Source organism: Sceloporus undulatus, chromosome 1, assembly GCF_019175285.1.
Source record: "Sceloporus undulatus isolate JIND9_A2432 ecotype Alabama chromosome 1, SceUnd_v1.1, whole genome shotgun sequence".
Taxonomy (NCBI): domain Eukaryota; kingdom Metazoa; phylum Chordata; class Lepidosauria; order Squamata; family Phrynosomatidae; genus Sceloporus; species Sceloporus undulatus.
In genome coordinates, this window is record NC_056522.1 from 229,051,622 (window position 1) to 229,073,784 (window position 22,163).

The 22,163-nt window shown below is 38.3% G+C and overlaps 1 long non-coding RNA gene across 1 annotated transcript in view; it reads left to right on the forward strand.

The window, feature by feature from the left end:
• Positions 1-22,163, forward strand: part of LOC121919648 — a 92,041-nt gene that overhangs the window by 64,515 nt on the left and 5,363 nt on the right. The window contains exon 2 of the long non-coding RNA XR_006101544.1: positions 20,489-20,541. This is a non-coding gene — a long non-coding RNA (uncharacterized LOC121919648). The remainder of the gene's footprint in view (positions 1-20,488; positions 20,542-22,163) is intronic.

The following is a 22,163-nucleotide window of genomic DNA, read 5'->3' on the forward strand; positions in this document are numbered from 1 at the left end:
GATCCCTTTTGACTACTACTAACAGGCTTCTTTCTGATGTCTTAAGTGGAATCTTGGAAGCCTTATATCTTTTTGCTGCTTCTGGTAAATTATCAAAGAGTTATATGGCAATCAAAGCACATATTTTACTGACCCTCAAGTGGAAAAGCCAAGATCTAAAAGAAAGTTATTGGGGGTTTCTTCCCTCTAAAAGGAAAAACATGGCAGTGGATTTTCACTGATGAAAATAAATGTACATATCCCAAAAAGAAAACTGTTTCATAACCAGCAAATGACTATACTGTCATGGTTCTGATGTCAATTAAATTCTTCAAAGCCAGGACATGAAGACGCACATACACAGGGGTGTGTATGAGAAACATCAACTAAGTGGACTAAGAAGCAGTCCTAAACATTACCTTTCCCGTCTCACAGTGGCTGGAATTCACTCTCTGTTACAGATAACTAACCTAGAGTTAGGTTAGGCATGCCTTTCCAATGTCATAAAGCTCTGAAGTGAGTCTGAAAAATGGTTCTTGCAAAGTTCCTGGAATATGTTGCTACATTTTTGGCCATTTCTCAGTTGAGGACCTTGCTAATCTAAATTAAATCACATTTTCCCTTTGATATACTCATAGATACTGGAACTTTCCCTTATACTCACAGATTACATGGAAGTTAATATATGTCCGTTTTAATTTTTCTTTTTAATCAGATGTGCACTCAGATATTACTACTTACAAGTGTTGAAAAACTGACTAGGGGCAACTCAGGATGAAAACAGGCCACAGCAGAGGTTGCTAAACTAACGCTTTAATCCTTGAGGACATGAACTTTTATTTTATCATGCTGGCCAGACAGGGTTACTGATCGCTCCCAGTCCTGGAAACCATGTGATATCCAGTTGGGAATCTGCTACATACAGAAGCAGTGGAAAGGAATTGTGAACTGCTTGAGACAGGTTATAAACATTCATTCATTGGCTTTAAAATCAACACATTTTTTCCTATAAAATATGAACAGACCTGAACCTGAGTTTTTGGAATATTTAAATCTCCCCTAATAAATCTGGAAGCCTGAGAAGCAGCAGAAAAATGGAATAAATTTTTTGGCATCAGTGATCAACCCCTTTCCTGGAGCTTACTAAATCAGTGGTACTCAACCCTTTTACCCTTGGGATCCCCTCTTTACATCTACATGCAAATGTCACCTCCCCCCCCCACACACACACACACTCAATACAGTAAATGTATAGGGAAAATATTTAGTTCTTTTCATTTGCACATTCATGTGTATTCATATTTTAACATTTTAAAAGAAATAACATGGTTCAAATCTAAACAGTTTTATTTAAATAAATTCAGTATTTAACTCAATACATATGTAAATATTATACATTAAAAAATTGGGAGGAAGAGGAGGGGGGATTAAACTCTCCAAGTTTCATGCCCCCCTTTAGCAACTTTTGCCTCCCCACTGGTCCCACCCCAGAGTTTGAAAACCACTGCACTAATATCACATTTCAGTACAAATGCACAGTAGATAAAAATAAGTATTATTTTAGTTTTTTGTATAATGTCACAATGTCAAGATATGCTTAAGAAGAAAGCAGACAAAAAGAAGTGTCGAGCAGCACAACTATTACATTTCTGAGAACAAGATATGATATTCAGCATTTCATAGGTTCAGAACAAACTACGGCATGATTAAGTGAAACCTTTCATGTTACATTGATTTTCTACACTTGACCACCCCAGATCTCTATCATCCTACATGGACTCTTATAAGGAGTTTTACTTGAGGCTGGTTTGGCACAGTGTTTGGAAACTTTCATTGTTTCAAGATTATTTTGACTGATTCTACAGAACAAGAATCTACTTAATATGTCTGCATTGCTACCTACTATCTATAATTCAAAATGGTGGTTATAACTTATAAAGCCCTACCTAACTAGATTCCAGGCTCTCTGAAGCACTATATACTCCCAAACCCACATGTTCAGACCTTGAGGTCTTCAGGAGTGGTCCTGAAGTGGCCACCATCAGGTTCATATTTGGTGTGAATACAGACATGGCTGTCTTAGGACGTCAACACACGAGGATGCTAAACTGGAATTACAATAAGATAGTACAGTATTTATCACACAACACCATGTGTCTCCTGTTGTTTGTGATTGGTAGAGTGCACCTTTTCATTGATGGGGAACACTAGTCAGTGGCTCCTGATATTTCTGCTTTTCCACTACTGTGTCTGGTGTAACAGGTCTCTTCCACCACAGTGCTGATAGTCTGGCAACCATGTGCCATGAGTGGCTGTAATTTTCCTCCTCTTCCCCTCCCTCCGCCTCTCCCCATTGCTATTCCCAAGCAGGCTAAGTTTGCTTTCACTTTGTTTTTGTTTCGTTTTCTATTTCTTTTCTGTTAACTTTATATTATTGTTTTGTTTTGTTGCTTGCCTTCATTTCAGACATATTGTGAGTCTAAGACAACCCTATCATGAGGTTTTTTTGGCAAGATTGGTTCAGCATGGGGTTGCCTTTGCTCACTGAGGGTTTGCCATGTGAGGATTTAAATTCTGGTCTGCAGAGTCCAATGCTTAAACAGCTGCACCAGTCTGGCTCTCTTCTAACTAACTAAATAATCTATCCCTAGTCTGGTTATCCCATGAGGCATCCCATTATTTTGCCAAAGTTCAAGAAGAACCAAAAGCACTTTAATCCTGCCATTAGCCAGGCAAAGACTTGAGAATGAATTGTTTTTTTCTGCTAAGTGATCCAACCTCACCCACAGCAGGGGGTGGGATGTCCAACCAGATCCCTGTGCCTTCCATGTTGCCAGGCATGGCACACAAAAGACTGCAGGCAATGCATTATTGAGCAAATGATAAGGGAGAGAGGAGGAAGGCAGTTCCTGAAGCCATTAAAAGAAAGCAAATTATTTCATCAGCAAACTAGATTGGCTATTTTAGGGGAGGAGCTCAAGAAATTGACTTTCAAAAGACATGCATGCACTGGGGAGGTCATACATGGAGAGAAAGGCAGGGTTAGCCAGGCAATGTAAAAGAGGGAGCAAAGGATTGCCAAAGCAGCATAACAGCACAATTGCAGAGAAGCATAATAGTGATTGTTTCCAAACGAGTAAATACTGGTTTGCTTCAAAAATGTGATTACTGCAAGACAACAGACTGGTGTGATAAAGTCTTTTCTATCTGCCCTGAAGGTATAAAACTCTCTACCAAGGAAGCCTAGATTGCTCTTCTCCTTTTCATTCAGACACATTTCGGTCATTAGGCTTGATTGCTGGAAAGAGGATTTTTATGAAGGGTGTGTGCTGCCTTTTAGATTGTGGTTTATGTTGCATAATTTCTCACATACTTAACTATGTAGTAGAGGTGTCAATGAACCCTTCTAGTGAATTGTGAATATGTGTATCAAGGCACTGGCAAGAGCCCACATTAGGCTCTATGAATGTGCATCACCAGCCCCTAGTTGGTGCCCCAATCCATATCAGATTTTTTCAGTGTGCACCAGTAGTCTTTATCCATTTTCTGGGTAGGGACTGGACATTCCTGATGCACATTGACACCTGTTTCACATCAAGGTGATGCGCAACAATCACTTCACTGGTTATCCTATGTAGTTATGTCATTCTTGGTGAATGAAGATGTTACAAAACTACTCAGTTCTATTTCTTCCGCAAGTAAGTCCTCTCCTCTCCCATACTGAATTCTAGCCATTATTTTTTTTAAAAATGCTTTAATTGTTGTTAACCTGTTCTACAATTCAAAATTCAAAATTGTTGTTAACCTGTTCTACAATTCAAAATGGCATTTTCTTTTTAAAAATGTACTGTCCCCTGTATTGTTCCTACCTAGTGCAAGAAATCTTTACATATCATGTTAAGGAATTTGAGTTCCATATTGAAAAGGGAGAAAACTGGGAAAGTATTTAATCCACTAACGCAATGAAGAGAGAAATATTTTGGAATGGGAGACTTCATCAACACTGCTCTATCCACTGTTTAGCTTGGCACAGTGATGTCCCCAGAGCTATTATTTTGCATGGTAAAACCTCTGAACACAATAGTGAGCATACCAATTTGATGCTTTAGTTGCAGCAGAATAAGAATATTTTCTCTATCACAGATGAAACACAAATTTTAAACCTCACAGGTGATGAGGTGATGGAATTGCTTGACAGAGGCCAGCAAAGATGAGGGAAATTGTGGGAAGAACATTAAACACCTACCGCCTCCCTCACTGTTTCTACCTTTTTCTTTTTTCTGAAGCAAGCTTGCCATTTTTTTAAATGTAGTGCTATGATTGTCTAATTATTAGTTAGTTTGCATATATAGCATTATTTGAATCCAAGCCTTTCTTCTTTTTTATAAATGAGGTCTGAATGAGATTGAATGAATTATACTGAGTACACAAAGAAGGAAATATTGAGGAATTACAGTTGTCAGTCCACTATGGGACTACTGTGATAAAAAATATTTGGATTCCTGAATTATAATTAGATTGCATTATGGATTCTGCATGAAAATAACAGGGATTCTCAAAGGGAAAAAAATGGAAATCAAATTTCCATATCAATACACACCGTTATATTCTAAAATCAAGGCATATTCTTTCATTTTATTTTCATTCTTTAGGAAAGCAGCCTTTGCAAGGTGTATGTTTAGCAGAGATTAGAACATAAGGGCCTACTGATTTTGCCACACGTTTTCATTCTGGGGGATTGCAGGGACAGTTCAGTCTGCAACTATAATTATAATTTCCTTGTTATTGATTACACAGAAATCTATAAATGCAGCTACATTAATCTGAAGTTTGGAGGATTTCAAAATCCTCTCCTGACATAGTGATAGCATTTATACATTAGAATTTTCCGGGTGTTTAGACTTAATTGCAGCTGGAATAAGAAAGAATTAACCGCTACAACTGTGACTCTCACTAGCTCATCCACACAGAACAATAGACCAGGAAACAAGTGCTTAACATGGAATCTGGTCATTTAGGTACAATTGTTAGAATGTGTCAGGAACATAGCTCCTGCTAGTGTATATTCTGTATATGCTTTTAAATACTGGATGATGGGGTATGCTACACTATTGGTGGTGCTAGCTGGAAAGATTGTTTATCTTCCTTGGAGCTGGGTATGTGATCATAATTTGTGGTTTACTGGTTTGGCAGGTCTCTAATTTTTTTTTATTTTTTTATTTTTTTGCAAATTGGTAATTTAGCTGATTTATTGTCTTTTAATTTCTGTGAAGGCTTCTCCTCCCTCCCTCGCTCCCTCCTCCTTCCTTTTTTTATGAGACATTCCTACAGACATCAGTAGGTGGTGATAATAAGGATGTTGGGCCCTGCTTTGCCAAAAAAAAAGGAAACCTCCAGCAGCAGCAGCAGCAGCAGCAGCAGCAGGAGGAGGAGGAGGAGGAGGAGGAGGAGGAGGAGGAGGAGGAGGAGGAGGAGGAGACGATGAGATTTCTACTTTCTGAATAAGCTTTCTTTCATATAGATGCATAAATTCTTGGCCTCATTACATCTGTAGGGGAAAAAATCATTATACTTTTATACATCTGGTTGCAAACTTCAGTATGCACTCTTTATCTCTGTGTGTAAGATACTCTTGGGGAAGAATGACTATAATAGATGTTTCGTATCCTCAGTGCAATCATTTCTAATCTACACATGAGGAACAGATATTAAACTCCAGCTAAGAGACCAGCATATGAATAGGTAATTGTTTTCTCAGTAACTAAAGAGAGAGCACAGCTGTCCAGTGTTTTGGCAACCGCATGTTCATTACTTCATAGAAGGCCCAGGATGATAAGTGACCTTCCTTCCAGGCAAATGGTACTGTAATGTTTTATGCAAGTTGAATCTTACTTTCTAACTGTTCCACAGTGATATTTTTATACATAAAAAATGGTTGAATGTACTAATCCCCAAACTCCAGAATGGAGTACATACATATATACATTTTCAGACCACTGAGCTGCATGAAGGTTCTAGGTTACGTCATATACAATCACTTACATTTTGTAGTCTGGCTGGGGAATTGCTAAATGGTTTGGGGGTTGTACTTATTTTTGCCAATTTGAGGCACAGATACTAATATATAGAGATCATTGGTGGATCTCCATTTACAGCAATAATGCTTGCTGCTTTCAAATTATGTTAATCCCATTATAACTGTAATGTCGTCCAACACATTAACACCTCATTATATACAAATCATGTTGGCAACAATGACACTTGATCTTATTATGATGAAAAAGTGCTATGAATCTATTTATGTTTGTTAATGATCACAGTTCACCTTTTCTCCTTCCTATGAAAGCATTAATGTACCATAATGAGAGCAAAGGATCTTATATATTAAACCTTCTTAGAGTGTGTTTCCATTTACAACATCATAGCTAGTCATGGTGCTAAACAGTATTTTTGCAAAGTTCACTTTTCACTTGAAAAGCCAGCCGTTGAAGGAAGCAAAAGAGTCCTCAAAATCCCTTAACTTTGTAGCATTCCTTGTTTGCTATATTACAAAGTTTTGTTTTCCCAGGGTACTGTCACTCAAACACTACTTTTAGGGCCACTGCTTTCTTTTCTTTTCTTTCTTTTTTAATCACATGACAATCAATCAAACGGTGACAATCAAACAATCATGATCAAATTGATCAAGGAAATATCTATATATACAGCATCATTCATTTAAATATATGGTGCTGTGTAGTCCATCTGTTTTGTCTACATCATCATATCAAAGTCTTCCTCTTTGATTTATAGATCTGATACTCTTTTTCAGTAGGCAGTATACCAAAGCTTACAACTTTTCTTTGTTTTATATAACCCTTAGCTATATTTTAAATCTCTGCAGATCCTCTCATCTTTAGCAGCTGGCACATCCTTCTACTTATAAGCAGAAGTCTCTATCCCCTGGGGATGTATGATTCTATCCCTAAAGAATGTATGAATTTGTCATCCCATTTTCACATCAGTTTTTGATTATTTTATAATGTCTGCACAAGAATGTGCATACATCTATATGTTCATTTCTCCTAGTATACTTCTTTCCATGCATTTGCCTAATACAATAAATGTGCGTAGGCTGTTTTCACAAATGTACACATTTTTGCGATGTCTTCCTTAACACATGTATTCATGCTTGCACCTTTTGATTGGAGAATTAGATTAATAGCTCAGGATGTTCAAATTAAGTATATTCACATTAAAATGCAAGCTGAGTGCATTTCTTTGACTTTCTCGTCTTAACACATCAACTCAATCCTTTTACCAGCTTGCCCCTTTTCTTCTGGTCAAAGGAATCTATAGCATATATTATTTTTACTGTGTGCCTTCAAGTTATTTCCAATTTTTGGCAACCCTGAGGCAAACCTATCAGGGAGTCCTTTAGGCAAACTTTGTTCAGAAGATATTTGTTATTGCCTTCCCCTGAAGCTGAGAGAGTGAGACTTTCCCAAAATCAACCAGCGGGTTTCATGGCTGAGCTGGGAATTGAGCCCCAGTTTCCAGAGTCCAACACTCAAACAACTATGCCATGCTGACTCTCTATAGGATATAAAATAAGACAGAAATTGAAATTGATATTTAGAATCCAGATGGTTAGTTACAAGCACAGTAAACCCACTGAATCAATTGCTGTATGAAGAGTCAACATAGGACTTTATCACACAGAGGGGGGGGGTGTCAGGATTTAAGACAGAATTGAAAAGGTATTTTCCCGGCAAAATTGTGAGATCGTGATTTTCAGACACATTGCGATTACAGAGGACTTATCTCAGGAAGAAACAGGAATGCTCAAGCAACAAACCATTCATGGGGGAAATGTCTTTTTAATAGTGTCTTTTCATGGCTTTCACCCAGTGTGATAAAGTCCATAGTGAGGCAAATACTGTAAATACTATTCATTTGATTGAAAGGAATAGCAATAGGATTTAGGTTGTAACAGAAATTTCAGGAAACTTAAAGATCTAGGCCTGGCATAGCAATGATTGACAAGAGGACCTACTAAATTCAAGTTCCAAAAAGCTGAGATCCCGAACAAGACAAAATGGCTCTTTTTATATTATTGAAGACAAAGAAGCTTCTTCAATACACCTGATTGGCTAATTACAATTTAAACATACAGAATTCTTACAATCAGAACAGAAATACATGCATACATTAAAACTGCATCATCACTCCTTACCCCCTTCTTTAGGAATTTAGTAGCTTTCCTTCTAACCTTGCTTCTGAACATCAACAATATATCCTTATCTTCAATTGTGTATATTATGTCTAATTCTGTTGGTGCCAGCTTCTTACGGGTCATGATGCTCTTTTTACTCCTTTGCTCTAATTTTTTCTAAACTCCAAGCCTCTATTTTAAAAACCTATTTTTCTTTAACCAAAGTGACTCCATGTTTCTATGGCTTTTTATTTCAACAAGGAATTTCCACCACAAGGTCAAACAATAAGTCTATTTGGACTCAAAGTGTATTGATCGGGTATACTCAATACACTAACACATTGATCATTTTCAGATTCATTTAGGCCTCTCAAAGTAACAGAAATTGAAAATTTAAACAGTTCAAATTATAATTTGAATAAGAACAATAATAATTAGTGAAGCAACAGGATGAAGGGTTGATTTATCTTATATTGACAATTTATTAGCAACCTGTGAAAGAATAGAGAGGACAAATGTAACTGACAACTGCCAAAATTATATAAGGGAAATATAAGAGGTAATCTTTAATAAGGACTACCAGATTCTAGAGTATCAAAACCATAACTGAGACAGTTCTATGTGAAGTCGAAGGCTTTCACTGCTGGCATCCATAGTTATTTGTGGGTTTTTCAGGCTATGTGGCTGTATTCTGGAAGAGCATGGCTTAGGAATGGAGCATGGCTTTGGCATGGCTTCCAGCCTCTTAGGATGCATGCACCATTTAATCAGCATACCTCCAAAATGATCCGAAGCAGCTTTATTTTGGCCTGTCTGTTTTGGCCTTACCTTAAAAGATGGGTCAAAGAAGGTCCATTCAGCTTCCTAGTGGGGCAGGAGGGGAATGAAGTTCTCACCCTCCTACCATCAGTAACTGAGGCTGTGACAAGGACTTACAACAGGAATCCTGCTGTCACAGCTTGTTTCAGCATAACTTGTTGGTGGGGGTAAGGGTACAAACATCATCCTATTTGCATTCCAATCAGAAAGTGAATGGACCTCCTTTGTCCAATCTGTCTGAAAGCTCTTAAATTGAGCTGGAGTGCCACGATAACATAGTTTTACTAAGTACACAACAGTTACAGATCTTTAACTCTAGATTATGAATCTGTAATTGCAACATTGAATGCCAGACATTTTTGTCAAATAGTATCAATTAGGATTATTATTTTTTAAAAAATAATAATACAGTTGCAATGTTCTAATATTCAACACATTATCTAACTCTTAACAGATAGAGTGAAGTTGTTAGTATAGTTTGGTAGGATATTTAACTAATAATAATAACAACTTTTATTTACTGTATATCCTGTCTAGTCTGTCTAGGACTAACATGTGATCTTGCTTTTTATATATTTTTGGTCCAATCTTGCATTAGGAATGAGACAGAAAACCTTTCTGCTGCTGTTGTCCAAATGAAGCAAGGGGCAATACATGCCATGGGCACTAGTAAAATCAAGGCAATATCTTGTGTATTGTCAGTGAGGAGTGGCATATTCAGTGGCTGCATCCATGATAAATTCAACTCACTATTTAACTGTATTGTGTTTGTGGCCATAGAATAGACACTGATGGATTGAGTTTATTCAGGATAGTATCACAGGACTGCAGTTACAGATTCATAAACTAGGATTATGGATGCATAACTGTTCTGTATTCAATAACAATGCATATTCATGATTGTGATAGTATTGACAATCAGAAACAGGATTTTTGCCATCATTCCTTGTCACAGCCTTGATCGCTGGCCAGAGGGGATGGAAACTTTCTTGCTGTGCCCCTATTGGCAGCAGAACAGGCCTCCATCTCTCAGTGTGGATCCTGACTATTGATAAGGAGGATCATGCCATGAGATGTTACTCAGTTATTCCTTCATAAATAAGCAGGGCGTATAGAATATGGCCGATTGTTTTAAAGCAGCACTTTGAACTAGAAACACACTGGAAGGCATCATAAATGATGAAGTATTGCCTATACTGGCTTAATGTGACAAGGTTGTCCAGTCTTGCAATTCTATTCCTGCATGTTTCAAAACTGCTTCCTGAGCAGTCCCGAGCAGTCTCAAATATCCACTTTTTGGGCAAGGTGTTGGTACATGTGGTGGCCTCCCAGCTCCAGGGGTTCTTGGATGAAACTGATTATCTAGATCCATTTCAATCTGACTTCAGACCTGGCTATGGGACAGAGACAGCTTTTGTTGCCTTTGTGGATGCAACCACCAGGGAGCTGGACAGGGGGAGTGTATCCCTGTTGGTCCTGCTGGATCTCTCAGCAGTTTTCGATGCCATCAACCATGATATCCTTCTGGGCTGCCTTTCTGGGATGGGACTTGGGGGCATTGTTATGCAGTGGTTCCAGTCTTTGGGCTTTGTGTCTGGCTTAATGCAACATGTTGTCATTTTATAAATCAGTCTGGATTAGTAGAAGAAAATGTGGAAAAGATACATGAAGTGGTCAGAGATATAAGAGCTGGCTATGAAAAACCTGGAGAATTCTGGTCATGGCTAGATAACTTGCTGCCAAATGGCCAATGGATTCGAAATCTGCTCATGTCTCTGACCTTGATGGTTTTGGTTGGAATACTGGGATGTTTGTGTGTTCTGTGCCTTTTGAAATTTGTAAGACAGAAATTAGAGACTGTAATTGAGACAAAGGCAGTTAATCAAGTTTGTGCTGTATTCAATTTGCAAACCCAAAACAGAATGTTGGAACAACAATATTATAACTGAATGATGATGTTATGCAATAAGATATTGATAAATATCATAAAGGGGGGAATGAGGTAGAAGATTTTTAAAATTTCATATTTAGTATGCATATAAAGGTAGTTTGTAGAAATAAAGGTACATACATTGGCCCAGCAATGCAGGCAAAAGAATAAGATTTCAGACATGAGAGCTCAAGATGACCTAGGGCTCTGACCTCAGGGATCTGGAGTTTGTTGTTAGTTGAAGTTAGCAGGGAGACATGAATCCTGGAGAAGAGATATTTCCACAAGGACTATAAGGGGGGCAAGGACAGATAAGGCTAATGGGCTAATGGAATGTGGCTAAGATGTACCTTTAATGTATTCATGTATCTGTACTCTGATTGTACGAAAATCCTATATGTTTAACTTTTGCCATGTCCAATGGGATATGCCAGCTAGAGTTCTTTGTTTTAACCCTATATAAAGGAGCCATTTTCTTTGTTCTGGGCTCTGGGATCTTTGTTGGAATGTGAATTCCTCCCAGAGTGACAGCTGTCTAAAATAAACAATCTGTGTTTTTCAAATTCATCTTTGGTCCCCTCCTTTCTGGTTCTGTCAGACCGAGGTCTGCTGTGAGTCTAGTGGGAGAACTTGCAGTATTTTATCAGTTTTCCACAACACTTGAAGGGGTGAACTAAGAAGGTGATGTTGGGAGGCTCCAGTTGAACTCCTTGGCCACTGGCCTATGGGGTTCCTCAGGGTTCTGCTCTGTGCCCAATGTTTTTCAACATCTAGATAAAACCACTAGTTTTGGAGTGCAGTGTCACCAATATGCTGATGACACCCAACTCTATCTCTTCTTTCTAACTGACTCCAAGGAAGCTGTCTTTGTACTGAATCAGTGTCTACTGTCAGTAATGGACTGGATGAGGGGAAACAAACTGAAGCTTAATCCAGACAAGACAGAGGTGCTCCTGGTCAGTCATAAGGCAGATCAGGGAATAGGGATTCAGCTTGAACTGGATAGAGTTATATTCCTCCTGAAATCTCAGGCTTACAGCTTGGGTGTGCTCCTGGACTCCACTCTGAGCCTAAATGCCCAGTTTTCAGCAGTGGCCAGGAGTGCATTTTCATAGATAAAACTTGTTTGCTAGCTGCGCTCCTCCCTTGAGATGCTGGATCTGGCTATGGTGACACATGCCTTGGTTACATCCCATTGGGATTACTGTAACATGGTCTATGTGGGGCTGCCCTTTGAAACTGTTCAAAAACTGCTGTGGGTACAAAATACGGCAGCCAGGCTGTTGACTGGGGCTGGCTACAGAGATCATGTCACTCCCTGTTGAAACAGCTACACTGGCTATCGGTCCGTTTTTGGACAAAACTGAAGTTGCTGATTTTGACCTTTAAAGCCCTAAACAGCTTGGGTTGAGACTATCTGAAGGACCATATCTCTCTATACAACCCAGCCTGCTAAGATCAGCAGGAGAGGGCTTTGTGTTAGTCCACCCACCAACCTTCGCAAGTGTGGTTGGTGAGGACTTGGGAGAGAGCCTTCTGTGTGGCTGCTGCCAGACTGTGGAACTCCCTGCCACAGAAGCTCAGGTTGGCCCCTTCCCTGCTCTCTTTCCGCCAGCAGCTCAAGATATTTTTATTCAGGTAGGCATTTGGTGGGTAGATTTTATTGGATTAATGTGGTGTGCTGTTTTAATGTTTATAATCTTTACTGTTTTAAACAATGCTGTTTTTATTTCTGTTTTAATGTTAGCAGTATATAATTTATTTTTTAACTTTTGTAACCAACGTTTTAACTTTGTCTTTATAATATATTGTAACCCCCCTTGGATCCCATTGTGGGAGAATGGTGGGATATAAATCCTGCAAATAAACAAATAATAAATAAATAACTAAATAACTAAAATAGGAGATGCATGTGCAATGCATTCCAGACCACAAAAGATTACCAAAGCATGGTGAATTATGGCACAGCCATCTCTTTCTAGGTTGAATCAGAGTTGGCATATCAGGTAGCTAAGAGTTAACCAAACGAGATATTTCACAGTGATTTTCAGTCATTCCTGTGAAAAGAAATTGGTTGTTCCTTGCTTTTAAAACATCTACAACTCCACATTATTAAAGCAAAGTACAGACATTTGCTGCTTAAAATGATTCTGAAGATAAGCAAGTGAATAACTGTATTAACAAATTTTCTACCTTGTAACTTCTTCATTATGTCATTATTAAAACTTCCCCTACATTGTCATGCTAATTATTCTGCTGTATTACATTATTCTGAATTCATCATGCTTCTGTTACCTTGATGATAATCATTGTAGATTAAAGCAGCTTGTCTGATACCAACCTTCTCCATATAATGTGTACAAATAAGCAAGAAGCAAAACAAAAACATCAAAAAAAACAACACCCTAATGTTAGAACTTCATTATATCATTGATAAAACATTTAAACATCTACACTGATTCTCATTCCTCTTCCTTTAATACATTTCAAGTGTCAGGATGATCAGGACCAATTTGAGAAATGACATTTCAAATATGGCCTCAGAGAACACCATACATATTTTCTTCATTCAGTGATTTAAAATAAAGTATTCTCAACTTAAAAGTCAAATGAAGATGGCTGCAAGTAATATTTTTGCATCTATAAAATAAAATAGTGGGGAATCATAATAATCCTACTGCTTACCTCATGGCCTGTAATAAAGATTCCACAGTGTGAAATTTAAGTGACTGATCTACTGGTGATGAATTAGGAAGCTGAACTAGTGCATTCTACCATAGGTGCTTGGAAACATTCACTAACTTTTTAGAAGAATTCATTAGGCTCTCTAAGGAAAGGAAGTAGATAGGTCAAAGAGGAAGGAACTGGCAAAACCACCTCTAACTATTCCTTGCCTAAGGAAACCCTATGAAATTCAGGGGTCACTATAAGATGACAGGCAACTTGAAGGCACACATACATATAAATGAGATATCAACATATGTTTTGGCCTCTTTTGTCTTCAGATCCAGAATGCTTACCAGAAGGACATCATGTTCTACACAATGTGTATTGCAGTGTCAGTTTATTCTCTGGAATTGCAGGAAATAGTCATTCAGGATATGATCTGTGACCATTCACTTCCACAAGGCTGGTACTGCTTCATGATTGACAACAAGCCTGCACAAATGCCAACAAAGTGTATAGAAGTACAAGAACAACAAGTCATAGATGTGCTTGAACATTATTCTGCCAGCATGCCTGAAACATGTTTTTATGCCATTTTATTATTTTTCTGACTAGATTAAGAATGTTTCTTGGGATCTGTGCCTCACTAAGGGTTTGACGGAATATTCCCCCCCCCCCCCATATTGGTTTGAGTAATCATCCAAAATAATTTGCTACATGATTTGTTTCTTTGGTATATTTGGCTTTACTTTATTGGCAGCCCTATTGTCTAGACCTTTTGCTATAAGTTCTTTATATACTAGGTGGCAGATGTTCTGAATGTTTGAATTACCTCCTGGCACCTTTGGAGGTGCATGCAAGAAAAAGATTGCAATGAAAGGTTGGCACACTGTGAAGTTATCCAGGAGTATTTTTTTTTTCAGGAAATGCATAAATAATATATCAGCTGTTCCTGGGGAAGTGAGTGATTCAAAATATATTAGGCATTCCCTTGACTGAAAATCTTCAGTCCTTCTGATCAATGACTTGAAGGTTACAACACCTTTGAGGTTTTGTTTCTTTCATGGAGAACTTCATAATTCAAAAGAAAAAAAATCATTTCTTAAATGGATAACTTCCTAATCAAAAGCAGCAGCTTACCCAAAAGGTGCTTTCGTTTAACTTGAGTTGAAGTGAGGAGGAAAAAAGCAATGGATGTCACCTTGGGCTCATTGGAGGATAGGCAAGATATAAATGCAATTTAATTTTTTTGATGTACTAAATCCAGATTTTGTTCAAAGAAACTTCTATTGCATATGTATTCTGTCTTTTAATTTTTAATCCTTTCTAATGTTAAATGCAACCACCCGACTCAGCCCAGTTGCCAGGAGGGGGGAGCTGTCAGGCCACAGGGACTCTCTCGCCCTGGCTGTGGCCTCAAATGGGTCCCAGCATGCCCTGGGCACAATTCCCAGGGCTGGGATTGGTTGCCCGGGCCTACTGGGGGTGGACTTTCCAGCAGCCATACGGAACTACAAGTTCCAGTGGCCTTTGCTGCCAGAAGTCCTGCCCCTTTGGCCACGGGGCAGCCTCTCTGATTGGCTGAAAGGCCTGGGAGGGGCAGGACTGTGGCTAGGTATGGGCCCTGATTGGCTGCTGGTCCTATTTAGGACCATATGGCTGGGGTGGCCGGAGCCATTCTACTTGGCCTTTCCATCCCTCCCTCCCTCTAGTTGAGTCATAGGTTCTTGGGCACTGTCACAACTTTGGGGGTTGGTAGCATTGGCCCTGGATCTGGTGAGCATGGTTTCCTGTACTGCAGAACACAGGATCAGGAGCCCCAAGGGGACCTAGGGATGCTGGGAGTGCTGAGGTGTTGCCATTTCAGTGGCAACTCCTGAATAGCATCCCCCGGGAACAAAGGGGTGAAGATGTAAGCAGGCAATCAGTCGGCTACCCCTTCTGTCATCCTTGCTATTTGATGTTCTTTTTTGTTGCCTGTTTTATTGAACCATTTCCTGTATTGCTATGTATTTTATATGTATTATCTTATTATTTCTTAGATTGTATGCCAGAGGCAGGTTTACTCTTTTATATTTATTGTTTTTATGTACTGTGCTGTGCAAATCTACAGTGCTATATAAATAAATAAATAAATAATCCTGAAGCCCACCCATGACCGGGCATTGGGTTCATCAAACAACAGATCAAGGTTAGATCCAGGACCATGCATTTGGGTCAACCCTACTTGTCAGCTGTATTCAATAAATTTATGGCCTTTTCCTGCTAATTGGGTGTCCTGGTATTATTTCCTGTGACATCTTACTTTCCCCGGCAATTTACAGATTTGGTTCTCTAGCAAATATATTCTGGAATCTTTGGATCTTCAAGAGAACATAATCTTTATGTAGGATCTCCATTTTCAAACGACTGCCCAGTCTTTCTACATTTGATCTCAGATGGTTAGCTGTTATGAGGCAGCAAATATTCAGCACTTCTTAAGGAGATATGTTAAAGGCACCAGATCCAGTCTGGTTTTGGAAACTAAGCAAGATCAGCCTTGGTTAGTACTTGGGTGGGAGACCACCAAGGAATACCAAGTGCTGTTGGATCTATTTCAGATGAAGGAACTGGTAATACCAACTCTGAGGCTACTTTGCCTAAGGAAACTCTAGGGGTCAGCTTAAGTTTGTGGGTCATCATAATTCAACAGGTGACTTGAAGATAAGAAGATAATTAGCACTGTCAGATGTGACTGGCAGTTATTCAACTGTGCTGTGTGTTAGTAAGGCACAGTATATCCCGTGAATTTCAAAGTGGTTCTGAACAAATTTGGGGCATTGAAATTCAGCACTTTCAATAGCTTTTAAGCTAAAGCTTCAATGTATTCACCATTCATTGCCAAGGAAGCCACTAACCATAACTGTGTGTTCATGGTACTAATGTACCGTATCAAAATACAAGGCCTCTTAGCAATGTTTATTGTTTTGCAAATAATCTTTGGATCATTCAGAAATGGTAATAAAAATTATTCAAAGCAACTGTTAGGAAAGCTGGAGTATAAAAGAATATGTGATTGACAGGTTCATTGAAGTATTTATTTACAAAGGTCACACTGATCAGCCCCTCTGCTATGAGCTGATTTCAGATATATCTCCACAGCAAAGGCAGTTTTACTATTAGGAAGAATGTAGTGATTTTGAAGGCTTTAATGGCCGGCATCCATAGTTTTTTGTGGGTTTTTCAGGCTATATGGCCATGTTCTAGAACAAGGCCACATAGCCCAAAAAAACCCACAAAAACAATGTAGTGATTATTCCAGGCATACATGGGGTATATGCAAATTCTTGCAGAGTTTCATATATATAATTGGTTATTGCATTTTTACTGTCAGTAATTAGAAGAGAGGTGCTTGTGGTTTTTTTTCTTCTTCGTATGCAAAAATAATTTGCCTGGCTTTGGGTGCCATGCCACTTTGATTTGAACAGAAAGATGGAATCATTTTCTAGAAGGCATAGTCTGCTTCTGCATTCTTTTTTGTAGAAGTTCCTAGACTGAAAATTCTCCTTTAGAGGATCCTCAGTGGTGGTGTGCCCTTCTTTTGTGAGTGAGACAGGAGGTATCTGAATGACTTCTCACAAATTTCCCTTTACCCTTAATATCTCATTCTACCACTCATTCTACTTATGTAAGCCTTTGAAGAAACATTTGCAAAGGATTTGGGGAGCTGGCTGGGCAAGGAGAGACAAGAAAGTCAACTTGCCCCATAGAATTTTTTCCCATTGTAAGCAAACTCCTTAGAACACAAGCCATTTGAAAATGGTGTTCTCAGTATAGTCCGTGTTTGTATAAATTTTCAAACTGGTCTGGTTTTCCTCCTCCTTCTGGCCTATGTGAACAACCAGAACCTTCAAGTCCCATAATGGATACATGTGCAATCACAGATATAGTTTATCAGCTGTTTTTCCTGTGATTGAAATGTTTAGGGGAAGTTTTGTCACAGTCACATCCATTGTTTGTAACTAGTGATTTGCAGACTCACTGACTGAGGCTTCTCTGTGGCCCTCTCTTGTTGGATATAGAGCATTGTACATGATAATAGGTAGTATATGCCTAATCTGGGCAATTGACATATCACTCATGTGTATCACGAGGGAATGCATGCAAGCCTGCTCCCCTCATTATCTATCCTGTATCCATTTACACATTTGCCTGTAGAAAGACTGTTACTTATTCATTTTGCGGAATAGCAATAGCATATACATTTCTATACTGCTTATCCGTGAACTCAGCACTCTCTAAGTGGTTTACAGACTGTAAAATAATTAGCATCTAAAGTAAATCTAATCTAAGTGGCAGGATGGGGTTGGACTGGATGGCTTCTGGTATATTCACAAAAGCATACAAAGCACTGCATGAACCAGTATATCATTTCAAGTTCCACTATGAAATGCCTTTCTTTTTAAAATGTGTGCTTTCCCCCCCCCAGATCCTAATAGGAATAAACAGGGAACTTATATAACAAAAATATCATAACATATACAGAGTCTGTATTACATGGGTTCTATGGAATTTAAGAAATGAGCTATTTATACTGAAGAAAATGATGAATTCAGAGATGCAAAATGAAATAACCTTACACTTTAACCAGATTAGGGTGCCTTTCCCAGGCACCAGGTAGTATAGGATATAAAGCACTTATTTAATTAATAAATGAAATAAAAGGGAATTGTGTCACTAAAGCCTAATTCTGCTTGGTTGCATCTCTAGTCATCTGATTTATTGAGTCAAGTTTCTGCAAACCAAATGCTCCAAATAATTTCTTCTTTTAGAATACTTTGTACCATTTTTGGATTAGATGTCCTGTATTTCAAAGTAACAACTATACATTAGATTTACTTTAGATGCTAATTGCTACTTAAGTCAAATAAGAATAATCCCATTAGAGCTGAACCATCTCATTTAAATTATATTAATCAATCTACTCCAGATGTGAAATCTACTGTGATTTTCCAAGCTTTGCAACCTAATCTCTCACAAACATTTACTAACAAAACTATTGACCCAACAGAGAAAATGACTAAATGAAATGTACTGAAGTATGCATTCATTGATTAGTTGAATAATATCATGTGCTCAGGGTATGTGACATCAAGGCTCAGTTCACTGAAAAATTGATTGCTTTTCGATAAAATTAAACAGAACATTTAATTTCCCAGAGATAACCCTTTCAAAAATTAATATCTAAGTTTTTCATGAAGCAGCTTGTAACATGTCAAGCACTAAACAGTCATACCAGTATCCAATAGCCAAAAAATTGCTTAAGAAGCTGCTTTGTCATTTAAACATCAAGATGTATTGCTCTCCTAAGCTCCTACTTATTTTTAATACCATAATTTCTATGCAAACCCCAAATGATAAGTCCAATGACTTAAAATTTCAGTTGTGTAGAACCTGGGAATGTTCAGTCTTTGGAATCACTTGAATAGCTAAATCCTATATAAGTAGAATAAGACATCCCAAGATGGAACAGTAATACTAGTATGTTTTCCACCTACTTGGAATGGGCATCCCGTCCACATTTTTTAAATGTGATTCTGAGTCAAATAATTTGACAGATTAGTGGATGTTTAGCGAAGAATGAACAATATTTAATGCATACCTATCTCACAGTGGGACTGCAAGGATTAATTTAAAAAATGTCAGTAAAGCATGTTTTAAATGAAAAGTGACAAAATTTAGTAGGCCATGAGCATTCAAATTTCCACAGAAATCTTTGAAGTGAACCCTTAATATGGTGCTTAGTAGTTGCCAGGTGCAGATCTACTTCTAATTGCTTTAACATCAGAAAACCACTTTCTCTAAAACATTTTCCATTGTCTTAAATTAGACTATTTTGCAGAAGGGTATTAGACTATTGCAGTGGTACCAATGTCTCAAATCCCTTATTAAAGAACAAAGAAAATATACATGATTTTTGGGGGGCAGGGCGAAAGCTTTCATTATAAAATATAAGCAGCAATATGTACAATAGTTATTCTCCTGAAGACTTTGGACTTTTTCTAAATGTGCACACACTTTCAAAGAGTCTTTCTTTTCACCCAAATGGTCAGTCTCTCAGCATTTCACAGGAGAGGAGCCGAATGCAGCCAAAGCTGAGTGATTTCAATATTTAAACATCCTCTCGAAGCATCCTCTTGAAAGATCAGTGGGATCACATTTTTGATGTCCAGCTGGATATTTGTTACCTCTTTCTGAGCTTCAGTCAGGTATGCACGTACCATAAAGCTAGAGAACAATCTAGCCAACTTTAAAGAATTAAATAATTAAAATGGGAATATGTGTTAGTGTTTCTACTGAGAGTGTTCCACTTTGGTTGTATTGTTCCCCTATGTATGTGAATTGACATTCTATCCATTTGTATAATTGTGTTTTCTGTAGCAATGTCATTACTCATAAGAAACCTGTTACAAATGGGTGTTTACATGTCCAACCTATGATTACTGGTATTTAGTGCTATCACCAAGTGCATTCATAGAACCACTTTTGCAGGACAACTGACTCCGATAACCAGAATCCTGTATCAGCTATGTAGTTAAATTATCTAAGTAACTTTTCCTGGCCTAATAACCTTCTCCCAGAAAAAAAATACCTTGCAGAAACATCATTTTTCCATGCACTTACACAGTGGCAGAATGGGTCTTCTTTTCCTCATGTGGCTGAGGGCCGATAAAATAGGTTTGGGAGGAAGTTTCAACTGTGGTAATAGTGTCATAATCATCACTAAGTAGAGATCATGAATATGAAACAATTACTTAGATTCACACATTTTTTGGTGTTTCATAGTCACTATTGCTACTTACTCATGATTTTTAAAGGATTGCTACTAATGTGACTCCCCCTCCAACCTTCTCTACCAGGTGTCAGCTGCCTATGAAGAAGGAGGTCCATTCTGCTGGTAATCAGAGAATGGGTGAGTAACATTTCTATCAAGTCTGGTGAAATCAGGGGAGAAGAGATTACGTAGTTAACAATATTTAACTAAGTAGCTGATACAGGATTCCAGCTCAGGATTCCAGTCCAAGTTTCTTATGATAAACATCTACTATATTGGTGTGTGACAATTATGTTTTGAGAATATTTTTGCAGTATTCATATTTATATGACTGATATTCTTGAATTGATTTCCATGTTTCATTTTTATGAATCTTGTATATTTTTTCTCCTGAAACTTCAAATTTAATTTGATCACATTTAATACTGACAATCTGGTATATCTAACTAGCAATTAATTCCTCTTGAATAAGGAAACTGAGTTCTGTGAGACTGCAGATAACATGTGATAATATGTGCAGATAATAAATGCAGATAATATTTTAGTCTGTTTGTCTGTCTGTCCATGTGTCGTGTAAAGTTTGCTTTATATTTTTATATTTATTTTCTCTTTACACATGGCTTATATCTTCTGCATGAATTATGAGTTGAAATCTTAATGTAATATTCCTTCATATTATGTTCTAAATCAAATGGGTAGTCCCAAATACAGCAAACCCACTGAGGCAATTGCTAAATGGTAAATCAACACTCATAGAAATCCCATTAAGTTACTAGGTCTATTCTACTTTGAACTAGTAATTCAATTTAAGCTCAGGTTATACAGCCCATGGCGCTTGGGCTCACCAGGTATCCCAACATACATGGACCTCTACCTATATATTTTTGGCAGAAAAAGTGAGGGTTTTTTGACTGAAACAACAAAAGTTACACTGATTTAGGCCAGACCAGACCATTTCTGGCAGTTTCTGGCTGACAACTATCCCCAAACAGCTTTAAACTATCTCTAATTTGTGTCATAAAGTGATGCAATGTCACTTCTGACCTGTAGAAAAGGAGGCCACCCACGGATTTAAGCCTTTGAGTAGAATTCTATCACTTAGGGGTGGAATGGGCAGGCAAAAATGAGTGGTTTCCAACCACTTTGAATGTTGGGCATTTAGATGATGCACACCTCCAAAGTGGGCAGAAACCAGACTGAAGCCATGCTCCAGAGCTATAACCCATAGCATACAGAACCTGGGATAGTTCAGCTTAGTGAGGAAGATGTGCATCTTTGCACATTCATTCACCCTGACATGAGTGCAGGACTGCTGCAAAGCAAAGAAATGAATGTGTGCCAACTCCAATGGATGTAATTACAACATACACAAACTGGACAGTCCAACAGGGGGAATGGGGTGAAGGGGGTATGGGAGGGCTATATGATTGTGTTTTGCTAGTGTACCACTCACACACCAATGCACCAATGCCTTGAACAGGGGAGCATCACACATGCAATTCTGTGGCCAATCAAAAGTGTTGCCATCTAATAGGATGGCATCTCGACAGATGTGGGAGGTACCTGGGGTATGCAAGCAATGTTTTTGTGCAATGGCACACATGTATGGTGGAGAAGCAACAAAAAAAATTACCCAGCAGCATGGCTTGATGCCGCACTGTGAGGTCAGGCCATGTGCATTCAGCCTGCCTTGAGAGTGGGCCATCCTGGCAGTGGGGTTTCAACCCACTTTGGGGAAAAGCAGGATCAAGCCACTTTTT